The sequence below is a fragment of the Myodes glareolus genome, chromosome 17 (genome assembly GCF_982192425.1).
Source record: "Myodes glareolus chromosome 17, mMyoGla1.1, whole genome shotgun sequence".
NCBI lineage: Eukaryota > Metazoa > Chordata > Mammalia > Rodentia > Cricetidae > Myodes > Myodes glareolus.
Window position 1 is genome coordinate 38,761,077 of NC_142042.1, and position 12,574 is coordinate 38,773,650.

Sequence of the window (12,574 nt, forward strand, 5' to 3'; positions counted from 1 at the left end):
TACCTAAGTACATTTGGTAAGATGATAGATATCCTTATTTCACTGAGGAAATCCTGGTAATTCCATGTTTCTAGTCTCTGATGTGGTATTGATAACCATACTATAAGAACCACCATGCTACAATGTTATTTGGAATAGAAACAGATGCAAACACTCACTGCACCATTCTTAATTTGTATACGGTGTGTGTGTGTGTGTTCATTTACTCATTCATTTGCCAACATTTACTGATTCCCTGTATGACAGATTGAGCTTGTCAATCAAGTCAGGAGTTTGGGCTTCAAAGAAATGGTGCAGGAAGGTAGCATAGAACCTTCGACAGGTGGAGGCTACTGGTAAGAGAAGTCATCAGGGTACTAATTTCAGAAAGCATTGATGATGCCATGTTCATTCTTACAGAAGACTCAGTACAGAAGAGTAAGCCTTGCTCCATCCTTGCTTCCCTTTGACTTTCTTTAATGCCACATGTTATCTCTCTCATACATGTATACTCCATCATAGAACTCACGTGATAGCCTGTGCCGTGTGATTTGGGCTTTTAACCTCCAAAATGGTGAACTAAATATATGTCTTTATTTTTCATATAATTTAATCTTGCTTATTTTTACTACAGTATCAGAAAAGAATGAAGGATATGAAGAACATAAACATAGTGGTTCCTTTCGTGGATCATATAACTAAAGGAAAGTGCAGAAATACAAAGGGCACTTCAAGTTTCAAAATGATCAATGTAAAATTTAACAAAGCACAGCATGAGGGAGTATATGGGAGGGGTAGTAATCCTGGAGTAGGAGTCAGAAAAGATTTGTTGAGTGCAATAATACTTTACAAAGACCTCAGAGAAGGGTGGATGTTAAGGCAGCAAAGAATGGTAGGATTGACAGCATAGGAAAATGAAAGAATGGCTCCAGAGTGGAAGCAGTGCACGCCAAGGCTTGAAGGTGAAAGAATATGTCAGGGTGGGATTTAGTCTGACTAAAGCAAGAGAAGGTGAAGAACGATATTCAGCTAGACATGGAACTACAGATAATATGCTACTGTCATGTGTGTTAGAAGATCAGAATCCCTAAAATATTTTTTTCTAAGAATGAATTCTACATTACTCACTGGCATAGGGATGACGACCCTCATTTTGTATCCACTTCCAAGTGTAAAGACCTTAGTTCATTTCCTTCAAGAAAACAATAGCCATCTCCTTGTTCCTCTTTGTATGACTATCCTCTGCATTGTCTGAAGCAATTTCTCAGAACCTAATTAATATCTTGTTTTTAAATCTGGTCTCTTTTCTATGGCTTATGCCCTTAGCCTTCTCTCTAAATTAAATTTTTCACAATGAGTACTGAAGGCTTTTCATAATCAATTGTCCTCTGTGAAATGTAGTCATTAAACCTCTCCCCTGTCATTGCTCTGAATGCCATTGTTAGACTCACATCTGTCATTTTGTTGGATTCCTATCTACTCAGACTTAGGCTTTTAGAATGTTTTATTTTCTATTTCCCCCCCCCAAAACACTCTCTGTGAGAAAAAAGAGAAAGAATTGCTTAGAAGTACAACCTGCAATATACACCACAAAATTATGTTAAAAAAGAAAAGAGAAGAAACAGAACAAAGAAAAAAAAAGAAAAGACTCGACCAATGCACTCCTTGGAGTTGAGGTGAGGGAAGGCATGTGAAGGTGAGGAATGACCTTGTAGATAAATATGGTGGTCATTAATAGTATCGTGAATGTGTTTCTACCCAGTACCAATGCAATACAGTTAAAAACCTAGCAAAACATTTTTCTCACTTAATATGCCACCTTAACAGTTTAAACATACTTGCCATTAAATATCTAATACACACACACACACACACACACACACACACACACACACACACAGGACAGACATAGACACCTAAAGGGAAAAAAGGGAAGAAAGAATGGCACTAGACAAAGAGACAACATCATACTGATTTTACTTATCTCTAACCAAGTTTTCTGCATTGTCTCTTTAAAACATCCAACTTGACTAATAAGGCAGCTGAAAATGACCTTATAATGTCAGCAGATATGAGTGAACTGAATTAAGATGCAGCATGTCTTCCTGTCCTTCCAGAGAAATCTTAAATTCAACATAAACAGAGTCACTTAACAGCACTGACAACGTAAGGATTTTCCGTTGTGGTTATTAAGCCTCTTTACCAAATAATTCTCCCTTTATTATTGAGCTAGTTCACAAATAACAGCTGTTGGAAATGTCAGATGTTAATGAGGCAGGGCAATGCAAACCTGAATTGTAGCATTCTCTTTTTTTTTCTTTTGGTGCCATGAATATGCCAGAATGGGCAGACTCTGATAATAATACCATCTTGCAATTCTCTAAGCGCTCTGCAGACTAAAGTGCATCAGGCTGCCATTAATCCCACTTATCACTCTGACAGCTCAGTAATTACACTACTGCTATAGCCAGGTAGTCCTAATAAAATATCAGCCACTGCACTGGAATGCATACTGGTGAGATGCTTTATTAAACTTGTGTGTGTGTGTGTGGGGGGGGTGATCATCAAGTGACATTATTGTTGACCTATTTTTCTATTTGACAATAAATTATCCTTTGACCATGCCATGATAGATATTACAGAGTATATTTACTGTACCAAATTGGAAAGGTTGACAATTGTAATGATGTAGACAAATGATGTAAATAAAATAGCAGAAATGTACATCCAGATGTTATTTCCTAAATTGCTTTAAATGATTGATACCATGAAGAAATCAGAGACGCAGTACTTAGGGGGATTTGTCAACAATTATGGTAAATCACAGTGCTCGGTAAATTGTTCCTCAGAAGTAACATTTCAATTACAGTCGTTTGCATCTTCAGTCATTTAAGGACCCCTTCCTTGCAGAGTTACTCTGCTATAATAAGGTTTATTTTTAAATTCACTGTAAGGGGCAAAAGTTAGTTGAGATAAATAATTATGTAATATTTTTAATCTGCAGATAATTAAATTCATACTAAACTTGGATATTAGATTATCTCTAAAAGCAGTGAAACATCATATGTTTTATTACTGATAACCTTTCTATTTTCATATTTAGTACAGGGTATAACAATGGATTTCATTAAAAGCAATATGTGGGATGCTTAGTAAATGTTAATCTTTTATGATTAACAGGATTTTCAAAAGGCATATGGAAACTTTCATTCTGTTACGTGAGGGACCAAACTATTCAGGATATACGCATTTGAGATCTTTCTGTAGGGAAAACAGACAAAATGAGGATGAGTAGTTTTACTTCATAATAAATAACTAAGTTGCATTTTATTCTTCACACATTTGAAAGAATAGAGACATCATTCTTCTACTAGTAAGCATTCCCAACAGCTAGCATTGTAAGCTATGCTTCTTACAGAATTGTCCAGAGCTAAAATGACAATTTTTCAGGAAACACACGCTCACCCAGGAGCACCCACAAGTACACACATCTATTGAATAATGCACGAACTCAATATACATTGTCTTAGTTTTGCTAATTTTGATAATGGACCCAGCACTACTCTAAGGATAACCAGCATTAAGCCATAAATTAATATAATAGAATTGGTCAAATTAGTACTCATATGAAACATTTTAATATTTTCCCAATATTGATGTTATCTTTCTGCTGGTCTTTGAAGTTTGTTGATCATTTGGAAGATGTAATAGTTGAGACACAGTCAACACAGTCAACAGTATAGCTTCCTCCTCCTCCCTCTTTTCCTTGCTCTATAGGCATTACAGTAAACAAATCCATACACTAGTGTTATTTACTAATGGTGGAATATTTCTATTGAGAACTGGGTGGATCCCATTTTCAAGTTGGTGGGAGACATGTGAATCAAGTTGTAATGGTTTGCAGTGTCATAGTGCCTCTGAGTTTCACTGCAGTCACGTCTGATGCCCAGCAACTAGAAGAATAACACATCTAAGATTGATGGATTGTATCCTTAAAAACATGATACAACTAATCCCATGTTTTGATCCAGCAAACGGTCAAAACAGGGAACTGAACATCATACTCTGCTTCCAATAATTTTATGGCTATTGTTTGTAGCTCACTTTTCTCAATATTCCCTTAGCAACATTTCTTATACAACTTCTGATGTTGTCTGTCTGATCCATAGGGAGAGTTTTCCTAACCATGGGATATTTGGCGCTGACACAGAATGGTAATAACCCTCTTCTTGGCCCAGATACTATATTCAAGCTATCCAGTTAGAAGCTATGATAACATCATTAAAAATAACTGAATTTACTTTTTAATATGTTTTATGAAAAATAGATTCTTTTCTCTTAAATACATCACAAAAAAACCCAGTTTCTCCTCCATCCACTCCTGCCACCCTTCACCTCCACTCTCCCCTATATCCACTCCTTTTCCATTTCATTTCAGAATAGAAAGTACAGTCAAACAGAGAAAAACAAGATATAAGACTATGCAAAAGCTCTTATTGAGGCTGGATTTAATGCTATGATTCAGTGTGTTTGTATACACCACATTTAATTTCAAGGTTTTTAGCCTTTTAATAACTATTTGCATATAAAATATAATGTCAAATACAATTTTTAAATTTTAAATATTTATATTAACATATAATATATATAGTATATGTAGCAGACAATTTTACTTATGAACTCAGAGAGACTATAAAACCATATACAATCCATACCTAATCCCAACATCGAGAGGGGAGTTGGGCACAAAATTCCAACTGAGAAGTTATTGGTAATTGTTAGCTGCTAGAAGGGTGAGTTTTCTCTAAAACATGTCAATTTGGCATTTCAACCATGTTCCAGTGAAAGACCAAACATCTAAGATTCACTGCCCCAATACTGGGGCACCTCTAATTGACCTTAACAGAGGAAAGAAATAATAAAGAAGGAAGGAAGGAAGGAAAGAAAGAAAGAAAAGTTGCATGGGAAAGAAAGTGAGAGCAGATCTGTGAAGAGCTGGGGAAGAAAGATTAAATATGATCAAAACACATGTTAAATGTTCAAAAAGATACTACAAATATTTTAAGTATTTTCCTAGTTCCTCTTGGCAGCACCAGTGCTGGCTTGCTAGAGTAGTGTGATGGTAGAGAGGGACAAACAAGCAAGAGCTCATATTAGGATGGTCTACAGTAGGACCTTTCTTGGAGTCCAACTCAGTTTAAGGAAAACTAGAAGACAGTTTTCTTGGCTTCTCTAGAGGCCATCCATGTCAGGCTGTGAGGAATTAATTCAGGCTGTATTGGACAATAACCACTAGTCATAAAGGATGGTTTAGCCTCAGCCAGATGGTTCCCCCAGTGGAAACAGTATGACCAGGTATTGAAAACAATCCACTCGGTTTCCAGTCAAACCACAAAAAGGGATGTAACATAGTAGTAACTACACACACACACACACACACACACACACACACACACACACACACACACACACACACATATATATATATATATATATATATATATATATATATATATATATATACATGTCCCCATTCCTCTGAGTGTGCTCAACCTTCAACCTTCATCCCATAGAAAGGGTGACGTCTTTCAGTCTTCTAATAAAGCAGCCCAACCAGTTGAGATTCAGTAAGTCTGATTCTCTGCGTCATTTTTCTTACATTCATAGCTTTAAGGCATCCCACAGTTTTGAAGATTGACCCAGCCTTCACAATTATCAAGAGAAGGCAACAGGACACAGGGAACACAAGTGACTGGCCCTGATGTTGTCAGTATTCAAGCAAATTGTTCTCTTCTATCTCAGTACATATTTCTTTCTAGTCTGTAACCTTGACTTTTACTTAATTATCAAACTATTAGTAGGGAAAACTATGTGGAATATTATTTTAAGCTGTGTTACATTTGTTTATGCTGGAAAACATTTGTTTTAATGATGCAAAGATGTATTGTATTCCTTTATGTTGCCATTTGTTTCACTTTATGAAGCTGTGATACTTTCTTTGCCTGTCTAAAAAAACTGATTTTTCTAATATAGATCTGACAGACAGTGGCAGGAAAAAGGATAGGTGGACCTGGTAAGCCGAGATCATAAAAAGGAGGAGAAATCTAGGAAGAGAGGATGGAAGAGCAGGATAAGAAGGAGGACTCGAGGGGTCAGACAACCATCAATACAGCAAGCCATGGAGTAGGCAGTAAAGAAAGGTATATAGAAATAGAGAAAGGTAAAAGCACAGAGGCAAGGCGTAGTTAGGTTCTTTTGAGTTAAGGAAAGTTGGCTAGAAGCAAGCCAAGCTAAGGCTTCGCATTCATAAGTAAGAATAATATTCCATGTGTAAATTATTTGGGACCTGGATGGTAGAACCCACAAAAAGCCAAAGAGTAAAGAATGAAGAAAACAAAATATAGAACAACAAAGAACAAAGAATAATAATTTTTAAGTAAATCTGATCTATCCATATTTGCTGGAAAGATATTTTCATTTGAACAGTCTTGCTAAAAAAACACATATACTTAAAAATTTCAAAGGTGTTAGAAAACAAAATTTATGTTCCTCTTGTTATCTTAGACACAATGTTTCTGAAATACCCCAACACATATCATTTCTGAAAATCCTTTAAATAAGCAGCTCCCTGTCTCCACACAGGAATAATACACACCTGTGTCGGCAGATGTGGTTCCGAACTACAGGTTTCTCTTTCTTAGCCTCAAAGTGATTTGGAAAGAGAAGGCATAAAACTAAGCTTGTGGTGTAGGGAGAAGGATAATAATGGCAGAGAAAGGAAAGATTGAGTTGGTGTATACAAACAAATTTAGAAAGATGGACTATAAACCCAGATGCATACACTATGAGTTTAGGTACAGGGGGAATAAGCTAATTAGAATGCAAAGAACATAGCTGATTTATAGAAAGTAGGCTCCATCCTTAAAACTTTCTCAACTGGCCAGAGTTCTAGCTTATTAGAAGCATGAGCAATATACTAGAAAGCAAATTTAAATAATAGTGACAATTATTATAATCTCATGTGAATCATATAAATGGCTACTTGGAGAAATGGGGAGTTGCAGCAATGAGGCAATGGTGTCTCTGTTTCAAATTCTGATGCAAATTTATTTAATGAGCATAAGACAGTGATATAGAAACTGAACTTTATAAATAGAATAAAACATTGTTACACTGCCATTTTAAATAGTTGAAAATTAGGCACTGCCTAGTATTTTAGATATCAAAAACATAAACAGAGTTGGTGAATATAGAAAAATTAAAACACTTTATACTTTTTTTCCTGTCCAATAGTACCTAGATGCTAAAAAATAAGACAGCTTGCTCCCTGAACCTTCACCTGCTACAGTAGCATCCTTTCTTTCCCCCCAACTTTGGATCCTGTTCTAAAACTCACTCTGTAGATCAGGCTGGTCTAGAACTCACAGAGATCTGCCTGCCTCTGCCTTCTGAGTGCTGGGATTTAAAATGTCAGCCACTACCACCCAGCTAAAGTAGCATTCTTTAATTTGCAAACCAAAATCTACAGTGGATAAGATCTCAACCTTACATCTTTGGTTTATGATCCTGGAGGCCACATTGACCTAGGAGGCCATTCTTCACCTACTACAGAGATGGTGGAGAACAAGAAAACACCAAGGACTAAGGACAACATCATGGTTCAAGATGAAGACAAAGTTTTCTCCATGTTGCCAAAATGAAATAATGTAAGCCACGTTCCTAGGTTAGAGTTCTTCATTAGTTTTGGCCATCTGAAAGGGACTAATGATGTATATTTCACAATGAATTTTAAAACATCACTCCTGATAGATATCCGAAACACACACATCTGGGCTTTAAATGTTCCTTTTCTATTCTTTGGTTTTCAAGTAAGGCTGTTTGGAACCCAGGTAAAGGAGAATATGCATGGATTTTAAGTGCTGTAAACTTGTATTAATATCGATGAAGCTAATTAAGGAAAGGTAAGGAAAATGAATCCATCTTTATTTATTTATCTTGGTTTAGGTACCCAGAAATAAACTTTCTCAACAGATTTTAACACTGGAATAGTCTTACGTTTTATAATTATCTACAGGAGTTTTCCAAAAATAATGTAGTAGTAATACTGACATGTATATTTATTTATATGTGAATTCTATTAAAATAGTGAGCTTCACAGATCTTTATTAATTTCCATACAATCGTAGTGATTATGGAAAAGTGACTTATGCAAATATGTTGACCGATCTCAAGGCATGAGGATGAAGATTTGATTTTCTACAATTCTATGGTGCTTGAACTTTCTTTTACACAGCTGTTTCACATTCTGTTCACTCTCCTTGTAGTGAGATATGACTGGACAATTTTGTCTTAGGGGTTAGTCAGCTTAGAAGCAGAATAATTTGAAATTAGATAAAGGAGTCATAGGTTGTGAATACTGTAGTTACTGCTTCATTGTTTTGGAAGTTGTTTTGCTCCTTAAGCTTACATACATTATGTAGCATTATAATATAAAATAATTATTTTGAAAGTATTTATTAATGTGTATAGGAAACTATTACATGCTAGAATCTGTTCTAGGTACTTAATAAATAGAAACTCAAGCATCTTAACCACTCAGTAAAGTGGTATAAATAAATAAATAAATTCTTCATACGAATCTGATGAGTTAGGCCCTATTGTTAGTGTCATCTTAAAGAGAAATACTCTGTGGCAAAATAGTCTTTCACTGACTTAAGTTTGATATAATTTATCAGTAATTTCTATAATTTTGGCAGTCTTTAAGGTGTTAAATGAGAATGTCTCAAGAGCTTTACTCCTGACTTTCTCCTTTTCATCTTTTCATGAATCTACATTACTCATCAGGTCTTACTTTAGTGTGTAGACTCCGGATTGAGTATCCTTACCCTATTTTGACTTAGTCTAGAGCCTAGACTAGAATATCATTATTTCATTTCTACAGGGGTTTTTAAAATAGCCAAAACTATAGAGAAATTAAAAACTTTTAAATTATACTGCAATAAACTCATGAGAATCCTAGTCCTTATTATGTAACATAGCTTAAAGATTACCATTTAAAAATATGAAAAAGGAAACTCTATGACCCTAATACTTGCAAATCAAAGTATTGCTTGCAAAGAATTTCTTGTAAGTAAATTATTTATACAAATCAACAAGATCAATACATCCTATAAATAGCAGAACACATAATGCCACTAAAAATGAGTCATAATAGATACAATTTAACTGAAATTTCTATAATCAGGGTTAATCCTAAAGTAAGTATATCTTTTCTTTTTTTCTATTTTTTATTGATTTTTATTGAGCTCTACATTTTTCTCTGCTCCCCTCCCTGCCTCTCCCCTCCCCCATCCAACCCTCCCCCAAGTTCCCCAATGCTCCCAATTTACTCAGGAAATCTTGTCTTTCTACTTTCTACTTCTCATCTAGATTAGATCTATGTACTCTCTTAGTGTCCTCATTGTTGTCTAAATTCTCTTGGATTGTGGTTTGTAGGCTGATTTTCTTTGCTTTATGTTTAAAAACCACCTATGAGTGATAATTATCTTTCTGTGCTTTTTCTGTTCTATTATAGGGAAATAAAATAAAAATAATAGCTTAAAATAAAATAATTCCCAGTAAAGTAATTGAGTTCAAGAAGAAGAGGATGAGGAAGAGAAAGAAGACATCAAAGATAAAAGAAATCAGGATGAAGAAGAGGAGGAGAACAAGAATGAGGAGGAGGTTAAGTTTTAAGAAAATGACTATACATATATAATATCTCTTCTTAGGAGTGTAATGCTTAAGAGTTACTACTATCATTACACTCCATGAATCTTTTTAAATGCTCAGAAATTAATGAATGTGAGTAAAAAGTAGATAAGAATATAAATGTTTAATCTTTTCAATTTGAGTTACATCTTTAGGTGGGCCAAGGTTTCAGGCAACAGTATTGCTTGGAAAATGAAGTAATATGAAGACAATCTGCTCATTAAAAGAGGATTTTTGACGAGAAAAAAAACCTAGCCCAGAAGCCAAAGAACACAATATTCATAGATAATATCTTGAACACAATCATTAAAATTAAGCTGCCTACAGCTTAGTATGATTTAAACTCTAAAAGAAGGAAATAAAAAGCTATCAACACTCAGTATATATTTGTGTAAATACAGAAAATTCCATTCATTTTGCACCTAATGAAATGTATTTGAATACTGGCTCTGCTTTTAATGAAATATATTTGAAAACTGAAATCAATGTCACAGGATGTCACATGCCCTATTACATTTATAAAAGCTAAATGAAGATTCTGAGTATGGGTATTAAAACTTGAATACATTTGTGGTCCATGGGATCTTAAACATCATTTTCATTCTTTCTTTCTTCTTTCTCTCTTCTGCCCTTCCTTCCTTCAGCTAACACCCCCAGAGTACTCACTATTTTCTTCAAAAAAATTCTAGAAGATATATGATGAACAAAATGCAAATTCTTCCTCACAGAAGGTTGTAATAGAGAAAGTGGACAAATACATACGTCCTTGAATGTTATGGAGATGTAATGATGGAGAAAGAGAAGGGGTTTAAAGTATATTTACTTGCATCTTGAGACAAGGAAGACTGGACCAGAACAGCATAATATCTGGTCTTTCTCTATTCTTCCATGCTCTGGCTCAGTAAGTCATGGGATTCTAAGTTATAAAACTCAAATAGCCTCTCTTCCATGCACTATAGTGAGTATTGAACAGCCAAGACATCATCAGTCTCTCAGAAGGCTGCACAACCTGGTTAACACTAAGTCCTATACCTCTGCTCTCTATCACTGCCCAACTTCCATAATAAATATAGGTCTTGTCACATGTCACATATGACTCTTCTGTCTCATTGAATGCAGAATTGTCGGTAACTCGTACATAGTTTGACAGCATTCTTTTCCAATACTTTTAATTCACCTCTCTGGCTGTTAATCTCTCTTTTTTCAATTGCTCTATTTTATCTGTATACAACATTGGATACAACACAGGGATACAGGAGGCAATGTAGCCCAATGGATGCTGGATTTAAACAGCTCAATAATTAGTCGTATGGTCAGGGGAATGTGATTTAAATATTTGTAGCCTCGTTTCCACAACTAAGTTACTAATTATAGTATGTATACCATAATATGATGAAAGACTTTAAGAAATAATACACATAAAAACTTCAGAAGATTGTCTATGTGAAGTAACTACTCAAACTGTAGATTATTCATATTGTTATCTATGGACACAGGAGGATACCATGCAGACATGAGCTGTGGGAAGCACACTGCTATGATAAAAAGTATGGATGGTGATTATGATGTGAGTAACTGCAAAAATCAAGACATCCCTGGTACATGAGCTGACAATTTGGAGCTCATTCCCTACTGTGGGATGCCTTGCTCAGCCTTGATGCCGCAGAGAGGGACTTGAATCTTTCTCAAGGAAATGTGTCAGGATTTGTTGACTCCCCATGGGACGCCTTACACTTTGGAAGGAGTGGATGGGAGTGGGCTGGAGGGAAAGCAGGTGGAGGAGGTTCGAGAGGAGGGTAGAAAGGAGAACTGTGGTTGGAATGTAACATGAATTTTTTAAAAAAAAATCCTGACCAGTACCAGCAATGTTCATGCTATACTACCCACTCACTTAATGTCTTAACTATAATTTAACTATTAAATATAAATCTGATAAAACGTATCTAAATTTCAAAATGTCGTTCATATACTTTTTCATGAAATAAAATAGGTAAACAACAATCCCAAAAAATTAAGTTCATATGGCTTATGTTCATTAATGAGTCTTAAAAAGAAAGTGGCAGCCATTCCCCACAAACTGATCTGTGTTGGCACCCAGATAGAGCAATGTGTTAGATGCTGCAAAACGGCAAGCATCTTATTTCTTCAAGCGACCTCTTTTTTAGTTCACTATGAATCACTCTGATGGGTCTGCTGCAGCCACCAATTCTGCATGTGGGTGGTATAGGCAAATTCATCTGTGAGCAATGGTTCTGAAGCCACAGGGGTGAGCAGGCTGGGTGAAAATGAGCCTCCTATGTAAAGAGAAACTCTCTGGCTAAAGTGTCATTATTTTGTCCCATTTATCTGCACATCTAATATGGGTCTGCTTCTAACACATTAATACATTCATATCTGGACATAATAAATGTATAAAATTCCTACTTTGAAAAACACATTTGGAAATAATTTCAAAGTAAATTTCTTATGTTTTAGCTTCTCATTCATGCTGTGAATTTTCTCACCTGTTCCCTTCTGTATACTTTTTCTAAGTGAACTTTTCAGAACAATCCCACTGAGAGGAAATTGCTTTCCAAGCTAGGATGATATTAATCTGTTCTCCCAGCATAGTGGGTGCATAAATCCTTTTTTATTGAAGAGATGTTGTTAAAGTTCTATATGTAAGAGGACAGGACAGTATTGATTTTGGCAATGCTTATACAAAGGTAGTATTTTTAGTTAAAGAAGTTGTATTCTTTCAATTTCCCTGCCATTGCTCTTGCTTATCCCTCAATACAAAAAACACAACTCTAACCCTCATCTGTCTGGTCCATTCCTGGCCATCCTTACAAATGCAGCACTGTGT

The 12,574-nt window shown here is 35.4% G+C and overlaps 1 protein-coding gene across 1 annotated transcript in view; it reads right to left on the minus strand.

Annotated features, from left to right (window-relative positions):
- The window catches only part of Dpyd (dihydropyrimidine dehydrogenase), an 801,706-nt gene that overhangs the window by 627,719 nt on the left and 161,413 nt on the right, over positions 1-12,574 (minus strand). The gene's annotated exons all lie outside the window — the stretch shown is intronic.